Source organism: Plectrocnemia conspersa, unplaced genomic scaffold, assembly GCF_051122295.1.
Source record: "Plectrocnemia conspersa isolate PC_06_02 unplaced genomic scaffold, ASM5112229v1 ptg000014l, whole genome shotgun sequence".
NCBI lineage: Eukaryota > Metazoa > Arthropoda > Insecta > Trichoptera > Polycentropodidae > Plectrocnemia > Plectrocnemia conspersa.
Genome location: NW_028277178.1, coordinates 25,728,121 through 25,744,200, shown reverse-complemented (window position 1 = coordinate 25,744,200; position 16,080 = coordinate 25,728,121). Strand labels below are relative to the sequence as shown.

General features: G+C 28.1%; 1 protein-coding gene across 1 annotated transcript in view; it reads left to right on the top strand.

Annotated features, from left to right (window-relative positions):
• The first annotated feature begins 1,665 nt into the window (after nucleotides 1-1,665).
• The window catches only part of LOC148226610 (GTP-binding protein Di-Ras2), a 155,768-nt gene continuing 141,353 nt past the window's right edge, over nucleotides 1,666-16,080 (top strand). The window contains exon 1 of the mRNA XM_088204483.1: nucleotides 1,666-1,885. The gene's annotated coding sequence lies outside the window, so the exon portion shown is untranslated. The remainder of the gene's footprint in view (nucleotides 1,886-16,080) is intronic.

Sequence of the window (16,080 nt, the reverse complement as noted above, 5' to 3'; positions counted from 1 at the left end):
TGTCAACATCGTCATTTTATGGAATGTGAATTCGACGGATGGATGATGCTTTTGAAACTGTTGATGGATACCGCCTGCTCAGTTTGTTTATTTTATACTGCAAGATTGTATTAGGAGCGCAGAACTGCAAGTCGGTAGCACTCGCAATAGTGAAGTACGGCAAAAAATAATAATAATTATTGAATTTTAATTATTTCTCCCCTTTGACTGTAACTCCGTCGCCCATTTTCGCTATTGCGAGCGAGACCGACTTACAGTTTTGCGCTCCTAATACAATTTAGTAGCAGAAGGGGAGGCATATATTTAATATTCTTTTAAATATTATTTATGAGAAAATAAGACAATAATTACATTTAAGGTAAAGTCATAAATGGCCTAAATTCAATATTGTTATAAGAAATAAGATTTAATCCTTTTAATTTATAAATATTGCTAAAATTTATAACATTGACAGAATACTGCAGTATGATTCAGCTGTAGTTTAGGAATTCAATATATATATATATATATATATATATATATATATATATATATATATATATATATATATATATATATATATATATATATATATATATATATATATATGTGTATTAAGTAATACATATTAACAGATTCCAGTATAACATTATTTAATAAATATATATTTTTTTACATTTATAAATTTTATTTCATAATTTAATAAAAATGTATATACTTATGGATTTTTAAGGCAAGCAATAATAAAAATTAGCATTTATTTTCGAACAAAAGTATCTTACTTAAATAATTTTTTACATTTTTAAGATATTTTAAGTTTTAATTTCTTAACATCAGTGTATTTAAAGTATTTATAATGTATCACAATAGCAATTAAGAAACAACCTAATACTACTTTAAGTTGCTGTGTTAATAAATAGGAAAAATTAGAGTACAAGTGCAAATTATAATCGCTACGGCAAATAAATCTATATATATAAATATTCAATATTTTTATGCTTCTGATAATATTATTTTATTTATAAAAAATATAAACTAATTATCAATTTCCAAAGTAGCGTCAAAAAATATACATATAATCTCTAAGGTGCGAACGCTACCGTGTCATGATTAATAATATTTTGACCTTTCAATTAATCAGTTAAAATAAAGTATGTCCTACATACATAATAAAGAGCAACCTCAAAAATGTATTAAGCAAATCAAAAGTATGTGAATGTATATATTAACAATACGTTATTAAATAATTGTTAATATGGATTATACCAAAGCTGCGTTGAACTATGGTTTAATATTATTTGACAGTGTTATTAAAAACATAAAAACATAAAAACACACAAATTCGCCATTTGAGCTCTACTCCAAACTTTTAACGTATTTTACAACCGTTTTTAATTCAACATAATCCCGAAAGTTGTTGAATTCGTTAAATTTTTAACATTGACCGTTCGTCGGCAATGCGGCAAAAAAATCTTTCACACTTCAGATGTCGGGAGCATTTGTTTTCAGGTGTGCTAAATTCGAATTCCAACCCACACTCCCACAAACAGGGGGTGCTAAACTTTCACAACCCCATGGCGATTGAAACGGCCTTGTTTCCATGGGGGCGAGCGAATTTTTACGAAGCGCGCATGCGCTTTGCGTTTCTAGTACGCTCGCGAAAATCTTCCCGAAGGGTCAGTCTTCAGTCTTTCCGCGACCGCCTTCCTAGAAGCACGCTTTTCTAACAGTATCGTAGGAGCTTCGGCAACAACTTTCTGTCTGCAACGCAAATTTCAACCCTTGTCAAAATATAAAAAAGTTTTATCAGCATCGAATGGACGGAACACAATTTAGACATTTTACTAACATGTAAAAAATTGTATAAATCACATCAAAACAAAAAGAAGAACACGTCGTTCATTTGGTAAGTTTATAATTTATTATTGATATATATATATATATATTTTGAAATGTAGTTTAACAAATATTTAAAATTTTGATTTAACATAAGTAACCATTGAATCGACTGAATAGTCACAACATATGCGATACTAAACTGTGTTTAAAAACCCATGTTTGTAGTAACACTAACATCAATTGTTCTTAAGTTTTCTAAACTAAATAATATGATATATATATATATACACCCTGTATAAACAATCAACTTAAGTGTCGAAATCGCGCTAATGATGCTCCCTTTATTAAATCGTCCGGAGGCTTTCATTCGGTGAGCTTAATCAAATACTTTGGTTAATAAGCGTCCTAAACTTATATAAAAGCTCTTGAAATAACAAGGGTTTCTGACGAGCTTTGAGATGACTTAAAAATTCATTGATTTATGTATTGTAATATATACAAACATATGTCATATTAAGCGAATTGAATTTATCATGTGAAAGAAAGACTTAAAGGCTTAATTGTGTTTAGCAACGTACGCATCTGCATTCTTGGAAAATTCAATATTGTCTCGTTTATTAATCGTCCTAATCGGAATTTAAGTTATTTCCAGAACGTGAGTGTATATACATGTTACATAATTATATATTGTATAGAACGTGTTAAATTGTAAGTATCTTATACATTTAACTTTAAACATTGTTTATACGTGAACACATGTACTTATGTATATATATACAAATCGTTTGTTTGGAGGAAAACTGTTACAACCTATAATTTATATAGTTTTAGAAGAAGCATTTTAAAACTTGTATTTGTACATTTCTATATTGAAAGAATTAAATATTTGCAAAGAACATATCTATGGGAACTTGAAAGGAATTTTAAGCTACATAGTCGTATACTGAAACACCATATTGTTACTCTTTATTTATATTTTAGGATTTGTATAAAAATAATTTTAAATAATAAAATTTAAAAATATATTAGACTAGCTCTGGAGTAATATAAATATTGTACAGCAACTTTAATGTCTAATAAGAAGAGCATTTGACTTCTTCGTCTATGTAATATTTTTTTTCTTATTCGGTTATATGTAATTATAATATATATTCTAATATTTATAATATTCCCTGAAAAGTTGCTATTGTTCGTAATAGTAAAATATTCCAAAGCATACATTAAGTGGCAACAATTTAGGGACATGGAAAGGTGAGAATTTCTTAAACTGTCATTGTTATCTATATTAGAAAACATGAAACCATAAACTAACTCTTCAGTTGATATTTATTTATCTGTGTGTGAAAGCTTCTTTTCTTTAAATTGCTTAATATATTTTTCCACAAAAACCGCATTGACCCCTTTTTAGGCTAAACTATGCAATATTGAGTGACACTATAACATAGAAGGATAAAATCTTCTACGGCAAAGTCTAGTCACAACTAATATGTAAAGCTTTTACTCGGAACAGCTTTCAATGTCTAGCAACACATTGTCACAAACAATATCTAACGATTTATATACAAGATATGACTTGCAACTATCTTCAAAGTAATAATATCTATTATTTTTAATTGAAATTATTACATTTTAATTATTATTTAATATATAATATATCAAATATTATGTGTTTCAAAGTAGCTAGGAGTATAAAATTAACAATAAAAATAAATGTTAAGTTCCGTAATTATAGAATCACTAAACGTTATTTTACAGAACCATATAAATATTATGTCGAAAAATGTATATACCTGCCTGAAAGATCTTGATAAAATTTGCAATACGACTGAAGATAAAATCTACTACATTTTAACGAAAAATACTTTAGCACGTATCCAAAATAATTCTTATCTGAATATTGCTTGAATTAAAATTGAAAAATATTTAAAAAAAGATGTAGAATTTTTCATTGACTTAAATTTATATACAAGTGTATGCGATATTTTAGGTATGGTATTTCGAAACGTATCTATACAATACAATGTCTAAATATAAAGCGCAATCATACAATTCCAATCGTTGCCAAACTTTATGATTTAACCATAATGGTGTCAGCTTTTCTATTATCTCTTATTATATAGTATTATCATTTGTACATAATCTAATTTATGATATTTAAACTTTGTACAAACGCAATTTAAAACAAATATATATATGTATATAAATATATTTATTATAAAAACTGATATTTATAGAAAAAGCTTAAAAGAATTGGTGTATATAAGGTAAAGAAGCATTGCAATGGAAACAATAGCCTCTTGAAAGATTTGAGATATCCTGTGCACCATTGATGCTACAGAAAAATTGTATAAGAAACCTCTTCTTGATATCTTAAAAGTCACATATTTTTCATTAATCCAAATAGGTACTGTTTCTCTTACAATATAACTTTTTGAAGCAATCTGAATTAAATTATATTACATAACAGGTATTATTTCCCTTTATTTACGAAAAAAAAGCGTTTCCGAAATCAAAATATTATTTACAATGTATCCCGAGGCAAAAATTTATCACAACATCGATTAAGACTAAACAATAATATTGCCAAATAATTATAAGCAATATTCCACGAAAAATTGTAATAAAATTACGTAAAGTTATAGAAAACATGTTTGTATATGTTAGCAATAATAACGAATTAATTAAAATGTATGTATTGTTTATTTTCTTAACGATGTATAATTTGTTCTGTGAGGTATTATTATTGCTTGTACTTCAAATATATAAAATAACACAAAATTTAACTACAGCCGATAATCAAACAAAACTTTGACTTTGATTAACGATGTCGATGGGAAATAATAACAGAATAATTAACATTGGTGCGAATAAGCATTCCTTGAATTTGCTTATTAAAATGTAAAACGAAATTTGTATATTAAGTTTCTAGAGTTTATGCATATTAAACACATTTATAATAAAGGTAGTATAAAAAAACAATTAAATAAATCTAAAACATAACTCTTTTTATTTAAATGCTTTTGGTAAGATTTATTGTTTTAAAAATATAAAAAAAATAATATAAAGGATTACGTTAGATTAGAATATATATTTCACAGCTTCTAGGTTCTATTTAAAAAAGTGTAATGTCCTGTAGTTTGTAAAAGTAATTTTGTTTATGAATAATACTGTGCAAAACCATTAGAACAAATTACACTGTACACTGGAAGATGGCCAAGGTTGTCCAAGGACGGAGAATATAGTGGGTTACTTCGGTCGAGTTCGATTCTGCCCGTTCTAAAACTCTCGGAAGTTGTCCGAGGTTACCGAGAACGGGAGGTGAAGTGGGGGTAATTCAGTCAACTTGGCCAGCTTTGAGCGCTTCCGAACATTGATGGCAAAAGGAACGAAGGCAAAGGTACCGAAGTCAGAGCTGCTCTTTCAAGCGCGAGCGGTGAGATACTTCCCCTTTCGCTCTCTTGCGTGTTAAGTGACGAGAGTGAAAGAGATAATGATATGGTGTTTCGCAAACTGAGATAGAACGAGTAACTCGGTTCAATTTCAGTTTGCGCGTAGGCGTCCTATGGTTAGCACGCATGTCACGGGGTCAAGTTATAATACCACATGCTTATCGGCGACTTCAACAGACTCTTACTGACATTTTTAAATATTTTAGGGCACCAAGGGACTAATTCTATTTTTGATAGTATATTCTTCTAACAGATATTGTTGTTATATTTTTTTTTTATATAAAATTAAATAATTAGTGGTACTTGATTTTGTTAAAAAAAAAGTTTCGAATATCCTTATGTATTTTCCTAGATCGGTTTATATAAATGTCATACCATAACGAATTCTTATTTAGAATCGATGGCGATAAATTCTAGGATAGTCAGACATGTGGTGGTTGTATTCTGAAGTATCATTTTTATGCCTTATGGCATTTTGCAAAAGCCGACACAGATTTTGCGTAAATTTAATATTTACGACCGAAAAGTTTTCACTGATATTGTATTGGTGACTGCCCACACAAACTTATATAATTATCAGTAGCGTAATTTTAATAAAATGACAATTTAAAAATTGCGATTATTTGGCACATTTTTCGATCGCGCGCAAATATGTCAGCCGTACGTGACAGAAGCCGCCGTCCGAACGTCATTCACGGCCACCGTCCGGACGGCATATGAAATTTGCGGTAGTGTGGTCGCTTACTCGAAGTCATATGTCTCGGCCGACTTCAGTTGTAACTTTGGTTCAGACAACTTCCAGAAAGTGTAGTGCAAGCATAACAGTTTAAAAATATTATTACATTTAAAATCCATTTACTAATTGCCTTCAACTACTTTTAAACATTATAACATTTTTATATATATTTAAACAAGTTAATGTTTTATATAGTTCTCCGTAAACTGATTATAGACCATACGCCTATTTTAAGTTATAAGCTTTGAGTTTACGGCCAATCGTAAATTAAATATGCAAAAGAAATATTGTCAATGTAGTACTTGAACCTTTAAATAATAATAAAGTCTTGTTCAATAAACAATTATATTAAATTAAATTTTAAAACATATTCTAAAAATACTTTGACAGAATTATGTCTATAAGAACAGTATTCCTGAATATTCTTAGTTATATGATTAAAAAAATTATAATTTCTGAATAACTAGTTCAGTTAATAAACTCGATTTAAAAGGAAAGAATCATAAAATTAGAATTAAAATATATCGATTGAATCTCAGACCCTTATCTGCCGTCATTCTCAATAATTAGATTGTAGTGTGTTTAGTTCAAGCATCTATAACGCCATTTAAACGACCATATTATAAAAAATAAATAAGCAACTTCCCAGATAATATGTTTAATAATAGAAGATAATAATTAGTTGCAATATTTTTTAGACTACCTATCCGATAGCATATTAACCACTAAACTACCATTTTTTGCGTTAGAAATTCGTGATAGACAATGTGTCTAACCTGCGTAAAAACCGTTATTGTGATATACTCTTTGCATTAACGATCTTTGCAAGTTTCACTGCAAGGCGTAAACATATTTCGTTGGTTGAATAATTAAGAGATGCAATTGGTCCTGTAATTCGCCAGAGCTGTCTCAAATGAAGAATATAAATAATGTGACACCTTGTCATATCGACATGCGATCAACTGTTTCGAGACAAAAGTGTAAGGGATAATTCTTAGTACAAACTAAGTAAGTCAATCAGATATATTGAATACCGTAAGTAAGTTTTAACTACCAGACTGAAAGTCTGGGAAAAGGTGACATCAATATTATTAATTATTAATATGTGCTACACAATTGCAGTTAGGGTCGGTTTTTTTTAATAATATCGCATTTTTTATAAATAAAAATTCGAGTGCCGCTGCCGGGGCTCGAACCCGCAACCTCATAGTTACTAGTCTGAGACGTTACGGATTATGCTATTTCGTTCTTAATATATAACATAGATTCATTTATTTAAATCTTTGTATTTTGTCAATATATATAAAATATATTTTTAAGACCTCAAAAAAAGATCTAAGTTTTTAAACGTAATCATAAATTTAAAAATTTATAAAAAAATATAAGTTATAAAATTAAATAAAAAATATGTAGATGTATTATTAAATGTATAATATATGTTTTTGAAAATTAAAGTATTTTACTTATAAACTACACCAATATCATTCTGTTTTGCTTTTTGTTTAATAGTATGCAATATCAATTTATTAAACTAAAAAGACATTTCTATGGTAAAAATAGCTAACGGTATTTTGATAAAAAACAACTATTTTTCGATTTATGAAACAAAATGACATTTTTTCTCATCTATTTTTGCCATAAATATCCGAAAGAAAAGTACAATTAAAATTGTTAAAACACATATTAGCTGTTTTCGAGCAATGTTGGTAAAAGAGCACTCGAGACTAGTGAAAATTACAATTTATTTTACGACAAAAATGTCAGTTGAAATGTTTTTACCTTTTGATTGAGTTATGTAAGCCGCGTGTCAGATATTGACGAAAAACGAGTCAGATATTGACGAAGGGTCCAAAAAAATACAAACGACAAACATCTAAATTCTACCTTGGCAATTTAGCTATAATGCTGACTATTCCTATAATAAATTGTGGTGCACAATCCATAATACGAAATACAATCATCGTAAATCTTACGGAAAATCCTTTGTGTAGAAACTATTTGATTCGAAGTCAAGTTGCATATCCCCGGGCAGCTTTTAAGCCCGCGTCAAACTTTCAAGCCTTTATTTCCAAAGACGTGGCAGGCACACACAAGTACGTAAATTAAATAGACACATACACGTACACATGTTTGCCTTGAACGTGTTACTATTCATCACGTCATTTGAAAAGGGGCGTTCGCCAGTTACATCGATTTTTAAGTTAAGGAATATGCACATAATTTGCAAAATAATTGCATTAGATTTCATAGCTTATTTATATTAAGAAATTTAATTTATCAAAAGAGCGAAAATCGCATCGTCTTTTAACTTTATAATTTAATGAAGGTGAGCTTCTTCAAAATAATGCAATTATTTAAGCATTATGGGATTAGCTAGTCCCTGGCATTAAATACGTTTACCACCATTCATTATACAGGGTTGGCTAAGATGCAAATGAAAAGTATTTTAGAATACTAAAGCTTATATAAAATATTTTCAATTATATATTTTTTATAAATATATACTACTAATCTTTAAATATTATTATAGCAGAATTTAGTTAAAATAAATAACATATGATTTCGTCCTCATGTGTAACTTTTGACAACATTTTTATTCAAAATACTATAGTTCTATAATATTAAAAATTATTAATAATATTAAAATGCATAAATTATTTTTGTCAAAAAACTTAATTTTAATAATAATTTTCAATAAAATATAGAAAATTTAATTAAAAATAATTGTAAGTTGTATATTTTAAAATAAACTAATATTCAAAATACAATAAGGCAATTTTAAAGTTAATTATATTTCAGTTGTATCGTTATTGGTTATTCAATTTTGTGTTTTATAATTTATTTGATACCACAGTTCTTAGCTTTTAGCAATTTTGCTTTGACAAAATATTTTTCACTTAATAAATTTGCATTGATAATATAATTAAATATTATATATATTACATAATAAAATATTTTGATGCTGACTTTTTACTTTAAATTATAATTATGATGTTTTAAAACATAAAAAAATAATCAGTATAAAAATCACTATAAAAAATTGATTAACTGCAAAGTACATATAATTATAATACATATAATTTATAAATAATTATATGGATCACTGATTTACAAGTTAATTGTTGCAACTAATTTACTGATTTAATGCATTGGTCTTGCATCTATCAGGTTATAACTTCTTAATTCATTATTCAGATTCAAGGAAAGTTACAGCATCATACAAAAGCGCATAAATGTAAATTATCCAAAATATTAAAAAGTTTGCAATATATAAAAAATATTACAAGAGAAAGTTGTGATGATTTTTGTTTAAAGCTGACACAGACACAGCTTAAAGCTTAAGGAATCTTATTAGAAAAATATAATTTAAGTTAATAAATAAAAAATACGGGTGATTCTTTTACTTTTTACAGCTTCCTTTACAAGGTGTTAATTACGTTAACATTATGCTTGCAGGGTGTGCTTAAAAGTTTGTTAGTTTGAGATTTGTTCGATGATCTGTCTATTTTTGATATGTTCTTAACGCGATTCATAAATGAACATTTTTTATTTATTTTCGAAAACAATGAGTAACACTCAAATTTATATGAATAAATAGCATATTTCGCTCTACATATTTCAGCTTTCCATTTAATGATTATAATATATCGTAAAATATTAATAAAGTATTTTATATATAATCTAATCTAACTATACTTAAACTAGGTATCTTCTGTGCTAAAGGAAAAATGCTGTTTTATTTAACCTTTAAAGTGCCTTATGGTAATGATGTTATAAATAAGTATAATAGTATCGTAAATTTAAAATAGAAATAGTGGCATTTATGATGAAGAACGTAGATAAATATCATCTATTATCATTGTTGAGCTCGTGCAAAAAATTTAGGGAAATAATTGACTTTAATAAATAATTAAATTTTATAATTAATATTTATGTGTCTTTCAGAACTATTGAAGAGTAATGTTACAACAAAATCAATAAATATTAAAATATAATGATTCGGAAGTATTTTTAGGACTAGTATCTGTACTTTTTAAGCATCACTTAACAATAAATCGATCACAATTGTTCATAGCTATGCACAGAAAATATAGTATATATACATATATATATTTTTTAAAGGGAAAATCAAATAAAACATTGAAGATTGATAAAGGGTTTAATTCGCGTAATCGAAATAAAACTTTATTTACCGACGACAAGGCATAATAGGGTTATAAACGACGTGAAATCAAATTGTCGCCGAAATTGGGCTCCCTGCGGATCGAAGGGATTTTCAGAATCGCCCCGGGCGAATTCTCTTCAATTAAAAGAGCATCCGACTTTTTCAACTCGACTAACCCTCTTTCCGTTTATGGTAAATGAATTAAAGCGAAATTAGAATGCTAGCAACAATTCCTGGCAGTGTTTCCGGGATGTTTCTCTTTAACAACTCCAATACATCACACGGGCAACATATTGAATTGGCGGACGATGAAGAAAATATTAAACAGCTTCAGGGTGTATTATATACCTTTGGGATAATTAAATTTATATAGCTGATATTTATGTTTATAGCGAGAAAACATAAATGGTAAAATAATAGATACATAAATATTCAATCGAAATTAATAATAAAATGAATTGTGTACACCTTTTATCGATGTTTATAATGATTAATCTATATCATTTTTCGAAATTAAATTACGCAATATTAATGCTTCACATATAGCGTTATTTATGATATATATTTAGATTAAAAAATAAAAACAACTTGATACAAATTATTCCTGAGTACAAAAACTGTTTATGATACAGATTCATTTTTAAATGAGCTCAAGATTTAGTTAATGTATTTTTATGATTATTTTTATAATATATAAAATAGGTTAAATTAGTTTTTTAATGATAAGCCTGTAAGTTATCTATAAAATAAGGAATTCTGTATCTTATGTCTCAATATAAAATATATAAGATAAAGGTTTGTATACTCCTGTAAAATTTGTATTTTGTGGTTTTCAATTTCCCTTTAGAGGTCATTACATTATAGATAACATATAACAATAATGTAATGTAACCGTATGGTTCTGCTTTGTTTGATAACAACAAAATGCAGATTATTTATATATTTTATATCTTTTTCATATATAAAATAAACATCAATTGAATTAAAAGAGTAATATAGTAATATATTAAGAGCAATATGATTTTTCAAGTCATATACAGATATATATCAAATAAGGAGATTAAGAGCTTTTAAATCAAGTGCGTATATATTTTTATTTTATTATTAAATCAATAAATTTAACGAAGATAAAGATCTTTAGATTTACATCAGAATATATTATGGCAAATTTTGTTAGGGATATATTTATAAAAAAAAATACACAATAAGCTAAATTATGATATATGTAGGTGTATGTGCAGTTAGTATAATATATTGGTTTGAAAAGTGATAGTTCCCAAATAGGTGGCATTTGAGTAACTGAAAGAATTTGCACGATATGAACCGATTTATTTTCTGAAATATATACATCACCCTGGGCCCTGGGAAAAGAATGATTTCAGGCCTAATGAAAAAAATGGCATTTTATATATTTTTCAACATCGTAATATCATCGTAAATTCTTGAATAAATAAAAATTGGTACGAGTTGATTTTATGCGAAATTAGGCATTAAAAATTATTAAAAATATCTACTCATAATATTTACTTGATAATTTGTCGTGTTTTCTTTGCTGCTCAGTGTTGCTATATAGTGAATTTCTACTCCAATTGAAAAACAATAAAATCGTGCCATCGCGGTGAAAACGCTCGATTTTTTATAACAATGAGAATCGAATAAAGCACATCTAAACCGAATTTTGACCAATAGGAGAGCGCAAAAAACTCCTATTGACCAAAATTCGGTTTGAATATACTTTGATCAGCCTTTTCATATTAGTTCAGAAGATTCAGAAACTCTAGTGCCGATGTTCTGGCTCTTACGGGCATCAGAAAAGGACGCGATCGTGATTTTTGAACACGTTTCGAAACACAAACATCAGTTATTTGACGAAATGGTAACATACAACTTTCTGCAAGTTACCGAGCGCTCGTTACCGAGCGTTCCCACTGCAACGGCGACGGCACGATTTTATTGCTTTTGACGTGAATTTTTGCCTTCTGAGAAGAGGTAATTATTTTTTGCGCTCTCCTATTGACCAAAATTCGGTTTGAATATACTTTGATCAGCCTTTTCATATTAGTTCAGAAGATTCAGAAACTCTAGTGCCGATGTTCTGGCTCTTACGGGCATCAGAAGAGGACACGATCGTGATTTTTGAACACGTTTCGAAACACAAACCTCAGTTATTTGACGAATTGGTGTAAATACAACTTTCTGCAAGAACTCAGTGAATTGCATCCCAACGCTCCTCAAAGAAAGGCGCTGGGATATAAGAAAGGATAATAACCATATGTCATTTTATAAAGGTTTCTTAAAAACCTTTTTTTAATCTTTTCTACTAAAAGTGAATAATTGGTTATTCAGGGATTATAGATCCTGATTCAAGAATACTGCGAACTAAAGTGTCATGGAGAACACTATAATTGATGGATCGTCAAAGTGAAATACCTGGAAATACGTGTAGATGGAGTCTCTACTTGCTCTCAAAAGTAAGATACTTAGTAAAAGTTTTTATAATCAAAATGTTACCACCTAGATTCTAGAAATAATATGATGACTAAGTGGATTGAAAAAATGACACAGTATGGCAATTTTTGATACTAAAAGGTAGACCAGGGCTTCTTAAACTATGGGTCGCAAGATTTTAATATAAAATATTTAAATACATGAATTTAAATTATTTTTTCAAGCTACTCATTATGATCATATAACTTTTACTCACTGCCTTATTCATCGGGAGGCCCTTGCAGCAAAAAAATTAGCACCAGAATTGAACAATGTGCTTCAGGATGCTGTTAAGATTATAAATTTTATTAAGAGCCATGCCCTTAACAGTCGCTTATTTTCAAATTACTGTAAGGATACAGATTCCCACTATACAAATTTATTATTACATGCAGAAGTAAGATGGATATCAAAAGATTATTATTAAAGGACGAAATCGAAATATTTTTTACCGAACAAAAATGTGATCTTGCTGATTTTTTTAAATTAAGATCTATGGCAATCCAAGCTGCGTTATCTGTCAGATATTTTTGTGAAATTAAACGACTTGTCTATTCAAGGAAACAGTTGCAATATATTTACTTCGAATGATAAAATTGAAAGTTTTATTAAAAATATCAACATTCGGAAAAGTAGGATAGAAAAGAATTCGTTCGAAATGTTTTCCAGGATCAATAATTTTATAATCGATAAAAATAATTGTAAAACTTTTATCGCAAAAATTATTATAGGGCACTTAAAAGTGCTAGAACAGTTTCGTAAATATTTTATATCAAATATTGATTTCAAATATCTTGGATTCAAAAACTAGTTTTGATTAGCTTGAGTGAGATTGATCACCAAGAGGAATTTGCTGAGCTTTTGAGTGACTCAAACTTAAAACTAGATTTTCCAAAAAAGCCCATGACTGAATTTTGGATCGGAACTAGAACTGAATTTTCCACAATCTCTGATATGGCATCAAGTGTTCTTCTGCCATTCAACACCACATATTTATGTGAAATTACTTTTAGAGCTTTAACACATATTAAATCTCAATATCGTTCATCGCTAAAAAATGTTAGAGATTTTACATCCAGCAGTGTCAAATATTGCACCAAGATTTAATTTATTATGCAGTAAAAAACAAGCACATCCGTCTCATTAAAAAACGATTTTTCCCTTTACTTTTTGGATACTTAATCACCTTAACCTTATTTTGCGCAATATTCTCTTTTATATATGTTATTGCAAAAATGATGTTTTGATGAAAAATAGAGCATATAATTTTTGTCACTATAATAAATATAATTTTACAACTTTTTGTGATATTTTTATTTTTATATTTTTGAATTTTTCTAAGCAAATTCTAAAACTATATTTTTCATATTAATGCATATTGTTACCTAATCAATAAATCAGCAGAAAACATTTATATATCTTTATTTTATATTTATCTGGGGTCGCGAAGAACCTCACAATCATAAATAGGGTCGTGAATGAAAAAAGTTTAAGAAGCACTGGGGTAGACGAAAGCCCATCTACATAGATAATTAAAATTAGTCTGTAACGAGAGAAGGAATATACAATAGATTGTATGTATTTAAACAATTTGGATTTGTAAATATTTTTGACATTGTGACGCATTGGGGTAACCTGTTAGGTTACGATGAAATTAATTTAATTTAAATAAATAAATAATCAAACAATAGATTTTCAAATATATTGTAAAAAAAATGTTTGAAAGCAATGATTTTAAACACAAAAATATTGTAATTAAAAAAAATATTAAATTGTAATAATAATAAAATAATATTATTTAATAAAAATTGTAATAAAAATATAAAATGTGTTAAGCATATACACTTTTGTTAGGAATCCATTTATTTATTTTCAGAGCTTTAAGTTTTCCCTCGAGCTTTTCTTTCAAAAAAAATTACCATCACCCGATTTGAGTTAAGTAAACAAGGTTAAATCGAACGACGCAGCAAATGATTGTTTGTTGAAAATTCAATTTGGGCCATTTGCTTTTAGAGCCCCGAACGCCACAATTAAGGATGCACTCTACACTGGCGGTACACGGCGTGCAACGTCGTCGGGAATTTTCAGTGTTTGACAACAAAACCGTGCGGAAAAGCGGAAGCTCAAAGGTGAAGATGCGCCCGGGCTAAAACCATTATCAACATTTATTACACATTTTCAAACGGAAAGCTCGTAGTGCTTTCGGCTGGCCGAACAAAGCAAGCCAGGCAAATAACGGGAATATGGTAGTAATTAGCACTGGCTTTTCGAACGTATGGACTTTGTCAGTAGTATTGCGTGCTATAGATGTATGTGTTTAATTACCTACAATTTTTACGTCGCAGTAGAGCTACATAGAGTCGTTAAATCTATGAATTTGAAAAAGTTTCCACGTGACACAAATTGGAAATTGATTTCTAAGAATTTATTATATTTCACTTTGTTAAAAGTTGGTATTTTATTATTGATCTACGACAATTTCCCGATTCAGCGATGCCTATACTTATTGATATATGTGTAATGCATAAAAATGCGACCGGTTGAGAATGGTATTCTATCATGTATTATATTCTACAAAAATATGTGTAGATGGTATTGAAAGGGCGATATATATGCCAGTAACTGGTTGAACTATTTGATTAAAACATTTTATAATACTGTAAAATAAAAGTATTCTTATAAAGATAAAATACTTTGAATAATCATTATAAAATCACACTGATTTTAGCTGTGTTACTATTTTTTATTTTTGTGTCATTAATTATATTTTGATTTAATATCTTTTATTATAATATTATTAAAAAAAAATTTTTTAGGTTGACAGTTGATTTTAATAATATTTCTCAACTTAATTTATCTATGAACTATTTATTTTTACAGTAAAACATATATTTTGGAAACGTGCTCATATTTTAAAACAATCGTATATTAAAGAATGTTTTCAAAGCATACCATTATGTTTTTTGGCGAAAATTTTGTAATCATGTTTAAGTTCTACGAAATATTTGAATAAGTTCTAAAATTAAAATATTTAAAACCGTAAGAAAACTGCTACTTCAGTAGAATTTGTATATACAAATATAAAGGGTAATAAATTTTCAGTTTCTCTTAAAAAAACCCACAAATTTAAAAATATCTTCGATTTTTATATTAATCGAACATTTGATTATTTAACTAATTAATAAAAATAATATAAATTAAATAACCTTTTGCAGCAACCGATCCTTTCGGTGTAATTTTCATACATTTCGGGCGGTATCTAGGTGGATGATGGTTTTTAGGTGCTCAAACGTTCGGGTTTGTAGGCGTAGACACGACTCAAAAAAATTCAATATTGCCAGCCAGTTAATGTCACTAAAACGTGAAAATATCAATATAGGAGCTTTTTAGGAAAAACAATCAATAACATTATTTATTCAATTTTA